The sequence below is a fragment of the Macaca nemestrina genome, chromosome 14 (assembly GCF_043159975.1).
Source record: "Macaca nemestrina isolate mMacNem1 chromosome 14, mMacNem.hap1, whole genome shotgun sequence".
In the NCBI taxonomy this organism is placed as follows: Eukaryota; Metazoa; Chordata; class Mammalia; order Primates; family Cercopithecidae; genus Macaca; species Macaca nemestrina.
This window is the reverse complement of record NC_092138.1, coordinates 104180929-104193492: the sequence shown is the minus strand read 5'-3', so window position 1 is coordinate 104193492 and position 12564 is coordinate 104180929. Positions and strand designations below refer to the sequence as shown.

The window sequence follows — 12564 nt, the reverse complement described above, 5'->3', positions numbered from 1 at the left end:
CATAACAAAGCAGTTTCTCAGATCTTCTTTCTAGTTTCTCTCTGAGGATATTTCCTTTTTCACTATAGGCCTCAAGGTACTCCGAAATATCCCTTTGCAGATTCCACGAAAGGAGTATTAGCAAACTGCTCCATGAAAAGAAAATTGTAACTCTGTGAGATGAATTCACTCATCACAAAGAACTGTCTCAGAAAGCTTCTTTCCAGTTTTATCTGAAGATGTTTCCTTGTCACCATAGGCTTCAATGCTATCTAAAATTTCCCTTCTCAGATTCTCGAAAAACAGGGCTAACAATGTGATCCATGAAAAGAATTGTGTAACTCTATGAGATGAATTCACACATCCAAAGCAGTTTGTCAGAATGCTTCTTTTTGGTTTTTATCTGAGGATATTTCCTTTGTCACCATAGGCTTCAATGCACCCCCAGAGATTCTCTTGCATTCTCCATGAAAACAGTGTTAGCAAACTGCTGTATTAAAAGAACAGTGTAACTCTGTGTGATGAATTCCCACATCACAAAGCAGTTTCTCAGAAAGCTTATTTGTAGTTTTTATCTAAGGATATTTCCTTTTTCACTATAGGCCTCAAATTGCTCCCAAGTATCCCTTTGCAGATTCTCCGAAAAGAGTGTTAGCAAACTGCTCCATGAAAACAAATGTTAACTCTGTGAGATGAATTCACACATCACAAAGAACTTTCTCAGAAAGCTTCTTTCCAGTTTTTATCTGAGGATAATTCCTTGTCACCATAGGCTTCAATGTGATCCAAAATATCCCTTCTCAGATTCCCCAAAAACAGTGCAAACAACGTGACCCATGGATAGAATCTTGTAACTCTATGAGATGAATTCACACATACAAAGCAGTTTCTCAGAAAGCTTCTTCTTGGTATTTATCTGTTTATGTTACTTTGCCCCCCATAGACTTCAATGCGCTCCTAAATATCCTAATGCGTTTTCCAGGAAGTGTTAGCAGACTGCTCAGTGAAAATAACATTGTAACTATGTGAGATATATTCACACATCACAAAGTAGTTTGTCAGAAGGTTTATTTGTAGTTTTATCTGAGAATATTTCCTTTTTTACTATAGACCTCAAAGTGCTCCCAAATATCCCATTGCAGATTCCACGAAGAGAGTGTTAGCAAACTGCTCCACAAAAAGAAATGTGGATCTCTGTGAGATGAATTCACACATCACAAAGAACTTTCTCAGAAAGCTTCTTTCCAGTTTTTATCTGAGGATATGTCCTTGTCACCAGAGGATTCAATGCTATCCAAAATATTCCTTCTCAGTTTCCCAAAAAAGAGTGCTAACAAAGTGATCTATGAAAAGAATCATGATACTCTGTGAGATGAATTCACATATCCAAAGCAGTTTCTGAGAAATCTTCTTTTTGGTTTTTATCTGAGGACATTTCCTTTGTCCCCATAGGCTTCAATGTGCTCCCAAATATCCTCATGCAGATTTCAAGAAAAAAGTGTTAGCAGACTGCTCAATGAAATAACATTGTAACTCTGTGAGATGTATTCACACATCACAAAGCAGTTTCTCAGAAGTCTTCCTTTTGGTTTTATCTGAGGATATTTCCTTTGTCATCACAGGCTTCAAAGTGCTCCCAAACATCCCATTGCATTTTCCACGAAAACAGTGATAGCAAACTGCCGTATGAAAAGAACAGTGTAACTCTGTGAGATGAATACACATATCACAGAGAACTTTCTCAGAAAGCTTCTTTCCAGTGTTTATCTGAAGATAATGTCCTTGTCACCATAGGATTCAATGCTATCCCTAATATCCCATCTCAGATTCCCCAAAAAGAGGGCCATCAAAGAGATCCATGAAAAGAATCGTGCAACTTGGTGAGATGAATTCACACATCCAAAGCAGTTTCTCAGAAAGCTTCATTTTGGTTTTTATCTGAGGTTATTTTCTTGCGCCCAGAAGATTCAATGGGCTCCCAAATATCCTAATGCAGATTCCAGGAAAACAGTGTTAGCAGACTGCTCAATGAAAAGAACGGTGTAACCGTATGAGATGAATTCACTCATCACAAAGCAGTTTCTCAGAAAGCATCATTCTAGGTTTTATCTGATGATATTTCCTTTGTCACCATAAGCTTCATTGCGCTAAGAAATATCCCATTGCAGATAGCATGAAAACAGTCTTAGCAACCTGCTCAATGAAATGAAAAGTGTAATTCTGTGAGATGCATTCACACATCACAAGGCAGTTTCTGAGAAAGCTTCTTTCTAGCTTTTATCTGACAATGTTTCCATTTTCACCATAGGCCTCAATATGTTCCCAAACATCACTTTTCAGATTCCACGAAAACAGTGTTACAAACTGCTTCATGAAGAGGAATGTGTAACTCTGTGAAACAAATTCACACATCACAAATAAGTTTCTCAGAAAGCTTCTTTCTAGTTTTTGTTTGAGGATAGTTTCTTTGTCAGTGTAGGCTTCAATGCAATCCAAAATATCCCTTCTCAGATTCCACAAAAACAATGGTACAGACTGCTCCATAAAATAAAAGTGTAACTCTGTGAGATGAATTCACACATCACAAAGCAGTTTCTCAGAAACATTCCTTCCAATTTTTTTCTGAGGATATTACCTTTGTCACCATAACGTTCAATGCGCTGCAAAATATCCCTTTATGGATTCCAAGAAAACAGTGTCAGCAGACTGCTCAATGAAAATAACATTGTAACTCTCAGAGATGTATTTGCATATCACAAAGCAGTTTCTCAGAAGGCTTCTTTTTGGATTTTATCTGAGGATATTTCATTTGTCACCATAGGTTTCAATGCGCTCCCAAACATCCTCTTGCATTTTCCACGAAAACAGTGTTAGCAAACTACCGTATGAAAAGAACGGTATAACACTGTGAGAAGAATTCACAAATCAGAAAGAACTTTCTCAGGAAGCTTTCTTCCAGTTTTTATCTGAGGATATGTCCTTGTCACCATAGGCTTCAACACTATCTAAACTATTCCTTCTCGGATTCCCCAAAAAGTGTGCTAATGAAGTGATCCATGAAAAGAGTCGTGTACCTCTGTGAGATAAATTCACACATCCAAAGCAGTTTCTCAGAAAGCTTCTTTTGGTTTTTATCTGAGGATGTTTCCCTTTTCCCCTAGGCTTCAATGAGCTCCCGAATATCTTAACGTGGATTCCAGGAAAACAGTGTTAGCAGACTGCTCAATGAAAAGAACGGTGTAACTCAGATGAATGAACCCATCACAAAGCAGTTTCTCAGAAAGCTTCTTTCTAGATTTTATCTGATGATATTTCCTTGTCACCATAATCTTCATTGCACTAAGAAATATCCCATTGCAGATTCCAAGAAAACAGTGTTAGCAAACTGCTCGCTGAAAAGTGTAACACTGTGAGATGTATTCACACATCACAATGCAGTTTTTCAGTAAGATTCTTTCTAGTTTTCACCTGAGGATATTTTCTTTTCCACCATAGGCCTCAATGTGCTCCTAAATATCAATTTGCAGATTCTACGAAAACTGTGTTAGCACACTGCTTCATGAAGAGAAAGGTGTAACTCTGTGAGATGAATTCACACATCACAAAGTAGTTTTCAGAAAGCTTCCTTCTGGTTTTATCTGAGGATATTTCTTTTGCCCATATAGTCTTTATAGCGATCCAAACTATCACTTTTCAGATTCCACAAAAACAGTGCTAGCAAACGGCTCCATGAAGGAGTGGTGTAACAATGTGAGATTAATTCACACATCACAAAGCAGTTTCTCAGAAAGCCTCTTTCTGATTCTTACCTGAGGATATTCCTTTGTCACCATAGGCTTCAAAGCCATCCAAAATATTAATTCTCGGATTTCAAAAAAAAAAAAAAACAGTGCTAGCAAACTCCTCCATGAAAGAGTGGTTTAACTCTGTGAGATGAATTCACATATCACAAAGCAGTTTCTCAGAAAGCTTCAATCTGGTTTTTATCTGAGGATATTTCCTTTGTCCATATAGTCTTCATAGAGATCCAAAATGTCACTTCTGAGATTCCATAAAAACAGTGCTAGTGAACGGCTCCATGAAATAGTGGTGTAACTCTGTGAGATGAATTCACACATCACAAAGCAGTTTCTCAGAAAGCTTCTTTCTTGTTTTACCTGAGGATATTTTAGGTCTGAAAGCGCCCCCTTGTGTCTCATTGCAGATTGTGCAAAAACAAGCTTCTCAATGAAAGCAAGGGTGTAACTCTGTGAGTTGAATTCACCCACAACAAAACAGTTTCTGAGAGGGCTTCTCTGCAGTTTTTATTTGAGGATATTTCATTTTTCACCATGGGATTCAACAATATCCAAAATGTCACTTCTGAGATTCCACAAAAACAGTGCTAGTAAACTCCTCCACGAAACAGTGGTGCAACTCTGTGAAATGAATTCACACATCACAAAGCAGTTTCTCAGAAAGCTTATCTGGTTTTTATCTGAGGATATTTCCTTTGTTCCTTTAGTCTTGAAAGCGATCCGAAATATCAGTTCTCAGATTGCACAAAACCACTGCTAGCAAACAGCTGCATGAAACAGTGTTGTAACTCTGTGAGATGAATTCACACATCACAAAGCAGTTTCTAAGAAAGCTTTTTTCTTGTTTTTATCTGAGGATATTTCAGATCTCAAAGCGCCCCCGTTTTTCTCATTGCAGATTCTTTGAAAACACTGTTAGCAAGCTTCTCAATGAAAGTAATGGTGTAACTCTGTGAGCTGAATTCACCCACAACAAAGCAGTTTCTGAGAAGGCTTCTCTCCAGTTTTTATCTGAGGTTATTTCATTTTTCAGCATGGGATTCAATGATATCCAAAATATCACCTCTGAGATTCCACAAAATCAGTGCTAGCAAACTCCTCCATGAACAAGTGGTGTAATTCTGCGAAATGAATTGACACATCACAAAGCAGTTTTTCAGAAAGCTTCATTCTGATTTTTATCTGAGGATATTTCCTTTGTCTGTATAGTCTTCAAAGTGATCCAAAATATCAGTTCTCAGATTCCAGAAAAACAGTGGTAGCAAGTGGCTCCATGAAGTAGTGGTGTAACTCTATGAGATGAATTCACATATCACAAAGCGGTTTCTCAAAAAGGTTCTTTCTGGCTTTTATCTGAGGATATTTCCTTTGTCTGTATAGTCTTCCCAGTGATCCAAAATATCACTTCTCATATTTCAAAGAAACAGTGCCAGCAAATGGCTGCACGAAAGAGTGGTGTAACCGTGTGAGATGAATTCACACATCACAAAGCAGTTTCTCAGAAAGTTTCTTTCTGCTTTATTCTGAGGATCATTCCTTTGTCAACATAGGCTTCAGAGACATACAAAATATCACTTCTGAGATTCCACAAATACAGTGCTAGCAAACGGCTCCATGAAAGAGTGATGTAACAATGTGAGATGAATTCACACATCAAAAAGCAGTTTCTCAGAAAGCTTCTTTGTTGTTTTTATCTGAAGATATTTCAGGTCTCACTGCACTCCCATATATCTAATTACAGAGACTATGAAAAGAGTGATAGCAAACTACTCAATGAAAGCAACGGTGTAACTCTGTGAGACGAATTCACACACTACAAAGCAGTTTCTGAAAAGGCCTCTCTCCAGTTTTTATCTGAGGATATTTCTTTTTTCACCATAGGCTTCAAAGTGATCCAAAATATTACATCTCAAATTCCACAAAAACAGTGCTAGCAAAGTCCTCCATGAAAGAGTGGTGTAACTCTGTGAGAGGAATTCACACATCACAAAGCTGTTTCTCAGAAAGCTTCTTTCTGGTTTTTTATCTGAGGATATTTCATGTCTCAAAGTGCCCCCGTGTGTCTCATTGCAGATTCGGCGAAAACACTGTTAGCAAGCCTCTCAATAAAAGCAATGGTATAAATCTGTGAGCTGAATTTACCCACAACAAAGCAGTTTCTGAGAAGGCTTCTCTCCAGTTTTTATCTGAGGATATTTCATTTTTCACCAGGGGATTCAATGATATACAAAATATCACTTATGAGATTCCACAAAAACAGTGCTAGCAAATGGCTGCATGAAATAGTGGTATAACTTTGTGAGATGAATTCACACATCACAAAGCAGTTTCTCAGAAAGATTCTTTTGGGTTTATTCTGAGGATCTTTCCTTTGTCACCATAGGCTTCAAAACAATACAAATAATCAATTCTCAGAATCCACAAAAACAGTGCTTGCAAATGGATCCATGAAATAGTGGTGTAACTCTGTGAGATCAATTCACAGAACACATAGCAGTTTCTCAGAAAGCTTCTTTGTTGTTTTTATCTGAGGATATTTCAGGTCTCAATGCACTCCCGTATATCTCATTGCAGATTCTGCAAAGACAGTGATAGCGAACTTCTCAATGAAAGCAATGTTGTAACCCTGTGAGGTGAATTCCCACACCTCAAAGCAGTTTCTGAGAAGGCTTCTCTCCAGTTTTTTTTCTGAAGATATTTCTTTTTTCCCCATGGGATACAATGTTATCCAAGACATCTCTTCTGTAATTCCATATAAAGAATGCCAGCAAACTCCTCCATGAAACAGTGGTGTAACTCTGTGAGATGAATTCACACATCACAAAGCAGTTTCTCAGAAGGCTTCATTCTGGTTTTTTTCTGAGGATACTTCCTTTGTCCGTATAGTCTTCAAAGCGATCTGAAATATCAGTTCTCAGATTCCACAAAAGCAGTGCTAGCAAACGGCTCCAAGAAAGAGTGGTGTAACTCTGTGAGATGAATTCACACATCAAAAGCACTTTCTCAGAAAGTTTCTTTCTGGGTTTTATCTGAGGATATTTCCTTTGTCCGTATAGTCTTCATAGCAATCCAAGATATCACTTCTCAGATTCCACAAACAGAGTGCTTGCAGACGGCTCCAAGAAAGAGTGGTGTAACACTGTGAGGTGAATTCACATATCACAAAGCAATTTCTCAGAAAACTTCTTTCTGGTTTTTATCTGAGGATATTTCAGGTCTCAATGCACTCCTGTGTATCTCATCGCAGATTCTGTGAAAACAGTGATAGGAAACTTCTCAATGAAAGCAATAGTGTAAATCTGTGAGGAGAATTCACACACCACAAAGCAGTTTCTGAGAAGGCATCTCTCCAGTTTTTATCTGAGGACATTTCTTTTTTCACCATAGGCTTCAAAGCGATCCACAATATCATTTCTCAGATTACACAAAAACAGTGTTAGCAAACGGCACCAAGAAAGAGTGGTGTAACTCTGTGAGATGAATTCACACATCACAAAGCAGTTTCTCAGAAAGCTTCTTTCTGGTTTCATCTGAGGATATTTCCTTTGTCCGTATAGTCTTCATAGCAATCGAAAATATCACTTCTTAGATTCCACAAAAACAGTGCTCTCAAATTGCTCCATGAAATAGTATTGTAATTCTGTGAGATCAGTTCAGCCATCACAAAGTAGTTTCTCAGAAAGCTTCTTTCTTGTTTTTATCTGAGGATATTTCAGGTCTCATTGCACTCCCGTATTTCTCATTGCAGAGTCTGCGAAAACAGTGATAGCAAACTTCTCAATGAAAGCAATGGTGTAACTCTGTGAGATGAATTCACACACCACAAAGCAGTTTCTGAGAAGGCTTTTCTCCAGTTTTTATCTGAGAAAATGCTTTGTGATGTTGCAGATTCCAAGAACACAGTGTTAACAAACTGCTCCATGAAAAGAACAGCTTAACTATGTGAATTGAATTCACACATTACAAAGCAGTTTCTCAGAAAGCTTCTTTTTGGTGTTTCTCGGAGGATATTTTCTTTGTCACCATAGGCTTCAAAGTGCTCCCAAATATCCTTTTGCAGATACCACGAAAACAGTGTTATCAAACTGCTCAATTAAAAGTATGGTGTAATTCTGTGAGATGAATTCACACATCACAAAGCTGTTTCTCAGAAAGTTTGTTTTTGGTTTTCCTATGAGGATGTTTCCTTTTTCACTATCGGCCTCAATGCACTCCCAAATATCCTTTTGCAGATTCCATGAAAACTGTGTTAGAAAACTGCTCCATGAACACTAAGTTGTAACTCTGTGAGATTAATTCCCACAATACAAATAACTTTCTCAGAAAGCTTCTTGTTAGCTTTTATCTAAGGATATTTCCTAAGTAACCATAGGCTTCAATGCCATCCAAAATATCCCTTCTCTGATTCTCCAAAAACAGTGCTAGCAAAGTGATCCATGAAAAGAATCATGTAACTCTGTGAGACGATTTAACACATCCAAAAGCGGTTTCACAGAAAGCTTCTCTTTAGTTTTTATCTGAGGATATTTCCCTTGTCACCCTAGGCTTCAATGAGATCCAAAATATCCCTTCTCAGATACCACAAAAACAGTGCTACCAAACTGATCCATGTAAAGAATCATGTAACTCTGTGAGAATAATTCACAAATTACAAAGCAATTTTCCAGAAAGCTTCTTTCTACTTTTTCTATGAGGATATTGTGTTTGTCACGATAAGATTCATTGTGCTTTGAATATCCCTTGGCAGACTATAAGAAGACATTGTCAGCACACTGCTCAAAGAAAACAACAGTGTAACTTTGTGAGATGAATTCACACATCACACAGCAATTTCTCAAAAAGCCCCTTTCTATTTTTTATCAGAGGATATTTGCTTTTTTATCATAGTCCTAAATGCAATCCCAAATATCCCTTTGCAGATTCCATGCAAACAGTGTTAGCACACTACTCTGTGAAAAGAAAGATGTAACTCTATGTGATGAAATCACACATCACAAAGAATTTTCTCTGACAGTGTCTTTCTAGTTTTTATCTGAGCATATTCAATATTTCATTATAGGCCTCCATGCTCTGCCCAATATCCCTTTGCAGATTCCATGAAAACAGTGCTACCAAACTGATGCATGAAAAGAATCTTGTAACTGGCTGAGATGAATTAACACATCAGAAAGCATTTCTTCAGAGAGATTCTTTCTAGTTTTTATATGAAGGTATTTCCTTTGTCACCTTAACTTCAATGTTTTCCAAAATATCGTTTTGTGGATTCCACAAAAACAGTGTTAGCAAACTACTCAATGAAAGGAACGGTGTATCTCTGTGAGATGAATTCACACATCACAAAGCAGTTTCTTAGAAAGCATCTTTCGAGTTTTCACCTGAGGATATGTCCTTTTACACCATAGGCCTCAATGTGCACAAAAAAATCTATGTGCAGATTCCACTAAAACAGTGTTAGAAAACTACTCTATGAAAAGAAAGGTTTAACCCCTTGGAATAAATTCACAACTCATGATGAAGTTTCTCAGAAAGCTTCTTTCAAGTTTTTATCTTATGATATTTCCTTTCTCACCATAGGCTTCAATCCGCTCCCAAACATCCTGTTGCAAATTACTCGAAAACAGTTTTATAAAACTGCTCAATGAAAAGTATGGTGTAACACAGTGATACGAGTTCACACATCCCAAAGGAGTTTCTCGGAAAGCTTCTTTCTACTTTTCTCTGAGAATAATTTCTTTTCACCATGGGCTTCAATGCAATCCTTAATATCCCTTCTGAGATTCCCCAAAAAACAGTGCTACCAAACTGATCCATGAAAAGAATCGTGTACCTCTGTGAGATGAATACACACATCACAAAGCGGTTTCTCAGAAAGCTTCTTTCTAGTTTTTATATGAGGATATTTCCTTTGAAACCATAAGCCTCAATGTGCTTCAAAATATCATATTGCAGATTCCATGAAAATAGTCTTAGCAAACTGCTGCATGAAAAGTAAGGCATAATTCTGTGAGTTGAATTCACACATGACAAAGAAGTTTCTCAGAAAGCTTCTCTTTAGTTTTAATCTGAGGATATTTGCTTTTACACCATAGACTTCAATACCATCCACAATATCCATTCTCAGATTCCCCAAAAACAGTGCTACAAAACTGCTCCATGAAAAGAAAGGTGTAACTCTGTGAGATGAATTCAAAAATCACATAGCAGATTCTCAGGAGACTTCTTACTAATTTTTGTCTGAGGATATTTCCTTTGTCACCATAGGCTTCAATGCGATCCAAAATATCCCATTGCAGGTATCAGAAAACAGTATTAGCAAACTGCTCAATGAAAAGTACAGTGTAACTCTGTGAGATCAATTCACACATCACAAAGCAGTCTCTCAGAAAGCTTCTTTTTGGTGTTTGTATGAGGATATTTCCTTTGTCACCATAGGCTTCAATGAGATCCCAAATATCCTGTTGCAGTTTCAAGGAATACAGTGTTATCAAACTGCTCAATGAAAAAAAACGGTCTACAGATGAGAGATGAATTCACAAATCACAAAGAACTTTCTCATAAAGCTTCTTTCTAGTTTTTATCTGAGAATATTTCCTCTGTCAACATAGGCTTCAATGCAATCCAAAATATCCCTTCTCAGATTTCCCTAAAACAGGGCTACCAAATTGATCCATGAAAACAGTCGTGTAATATTATGAGATGAATTCACAAATCACAAATCAGTTTCTAAGGAAGATTCTTTCCAACTTTTACTGGAGGATATTTCCTTTGTCACCATAGGCTTCGATGCACTCCAAAATATCCTATGGCAGATTCCAAGAAAACACTGTTATCAAACTGCTCAGAGAACTTGGGATATACGGGCGGAGCAAGATGGCCGAATAGGAACAGCTCCAGTCTCCAACTCCCAGCGCGAGCGACACAGAAGACCGGTGATTTCTGCATTTTCAACTGAGGTACTGGGTTCATCTCACTGGGGAGTGCCGGACGATCGGTGCTGGTCAGCTGCTGCAGCCCGACCAGCGAGAGCTGAAGCAGGGCGAGGCATTGCCTCACCTGGGAAGCGCAAGGGGGAAGGGAATCCCTTTTCCTAGCCAGGGGAACTGAGACACACAACACCTGGAAAATGGGGTAACTCCCACCCCAATACTGCGCTTTAAGCAAACAGGCACACCAGGAGATCATATCCCACACCTGGCCGGGAGGGGCCCACACCCACGGAGCCTCCCTCATTGCTAGCACAGCAGACTGTGATCTACCGGCAAGGCAGCAGCGAGGCTGGGGGAGGGGCGCCCTCCATTGCCGAGGCTTAAGTAGGTAAACATAGCCGCTGGGAAGCTCGAACTGGGTGGAGCTCACAGCAGCTCAAGGAAACCTGCCTGTCTCTGTAGACTCCACCTCTGGGGACAGGGCACAACTATACAACAACAAAAGCAGCAGAAAACTCTGCAGACGCAAACGACTCTGTCTGACAGCTTTGAAGAGAGCAGTGGATCTCCCAACACGGAGGTTGAGATCTGAGAAGGGACAGACTCCCTGCTCAAGTGGGTCCCTGACCCCTGAGCAGCCTAACTGGGAGACATCCCCCACTAGGGGCAGTCTGACACCCCACACCTCACAGGGTGGAGTACACCCCTGAGAGGAAGCTTCCAAAGCAAGAATCAGACAGGTACACTTGCTGTTCAGAAATATTCTATCTTCTGCAGCCTCTGCTGCTGATACCCAGGCAAACAGGGTCTGGAGTGGACCTCAAGCAATCTCCAACAGACCTACAGCTGAGGGTCCTGACTGTTAGAAGGAAAACTATCAAACAGGAAGGACACCTACACCAAAACCCCATCAGTACATCACCATCATCAAAGACCAGAGGCAGATAAAACCACAAAGATGGGGAAAAAGCAGGGCAGAGAAGCTGGAAATTCAAAAAATAAGAGCGCATCTCCCCCGGCAAAGGAGCGCAGCTCATCGCCAGCAACGGATCAAAGCTGGACGGAGAATGACTTTGACGAGATGAGAGAAGAAGGCTTCAGTCCATCAAATTTCTCAGAGCTAAAGGAGGAATTACGTACCCAGCGCAAAGAAACTAAAAATCTTGAAAAAAAAGTGGAAGAATTGATGGCTAGAGTAATTAATGCAGAGAAGGTCCTAAACGAAATGAAAGAGATGAAAACCATGACACGAGAAATACGTGACAAATGCACAAGCTTCAGTAACCGACTCGATCAACTGGAAGAAAGAGTATCAGCGATTGAGGATCAAATGAATGAAATGAAGCGAGAAGAGAAACCAAAAGAAAAAAGAAGAAAAAGAAATGAACAAAGCCTGCAAGAAGTATGGGATTATGTAAAAAGACCAAGTCTACGTCTGATTGGGGTGCCTGAAAGTGAGGGGGAAAATGGAACCAAGTTGGAAAACACTCTTCAGGATATCATCCAGGAGAACTTCCCCAACCTAGTAGGGCAGGCCAACATTGAAATCCAGGAAATACAGAGAACGCCACAAAGATACTCCTCGAGAAGAGCAACTCCAAGACACATAATTGCCAGATTCACCAAAGTTGAAATGAAGGAAAAAATCTTAAGGGCAGCCAGAGAGAAAGGTCGGGTTACCCACAAAGGGAAGCCCATCAGACTAACAGCAGATCTCTTGGCAGAAACTCTCCAAGCCAGAAGAGAGTGGGGGCCAATATTCAACATTCTTAAAGAAAAGAATTTTCAACCCAGAATTTCATATCCAGCCAAACTAAGTTTCATAAGTGAAGGAGAAATAAAATCCTTTACAGATAAGCAAA

The 12564-nt window shown here is 39.1% G+C and overlaps 1 pseudogene; it reads left to right on the top strand.

The window, feature by feature from the left end:
* The first annotated feature begins 2806 nt into the window (after positions 1–2806).
* Positions 2807–12564, top strand: part of LOC139358058 (uncharacterized) — a 106566-nt pseudogene continuing 96808 nt past the window's right edge.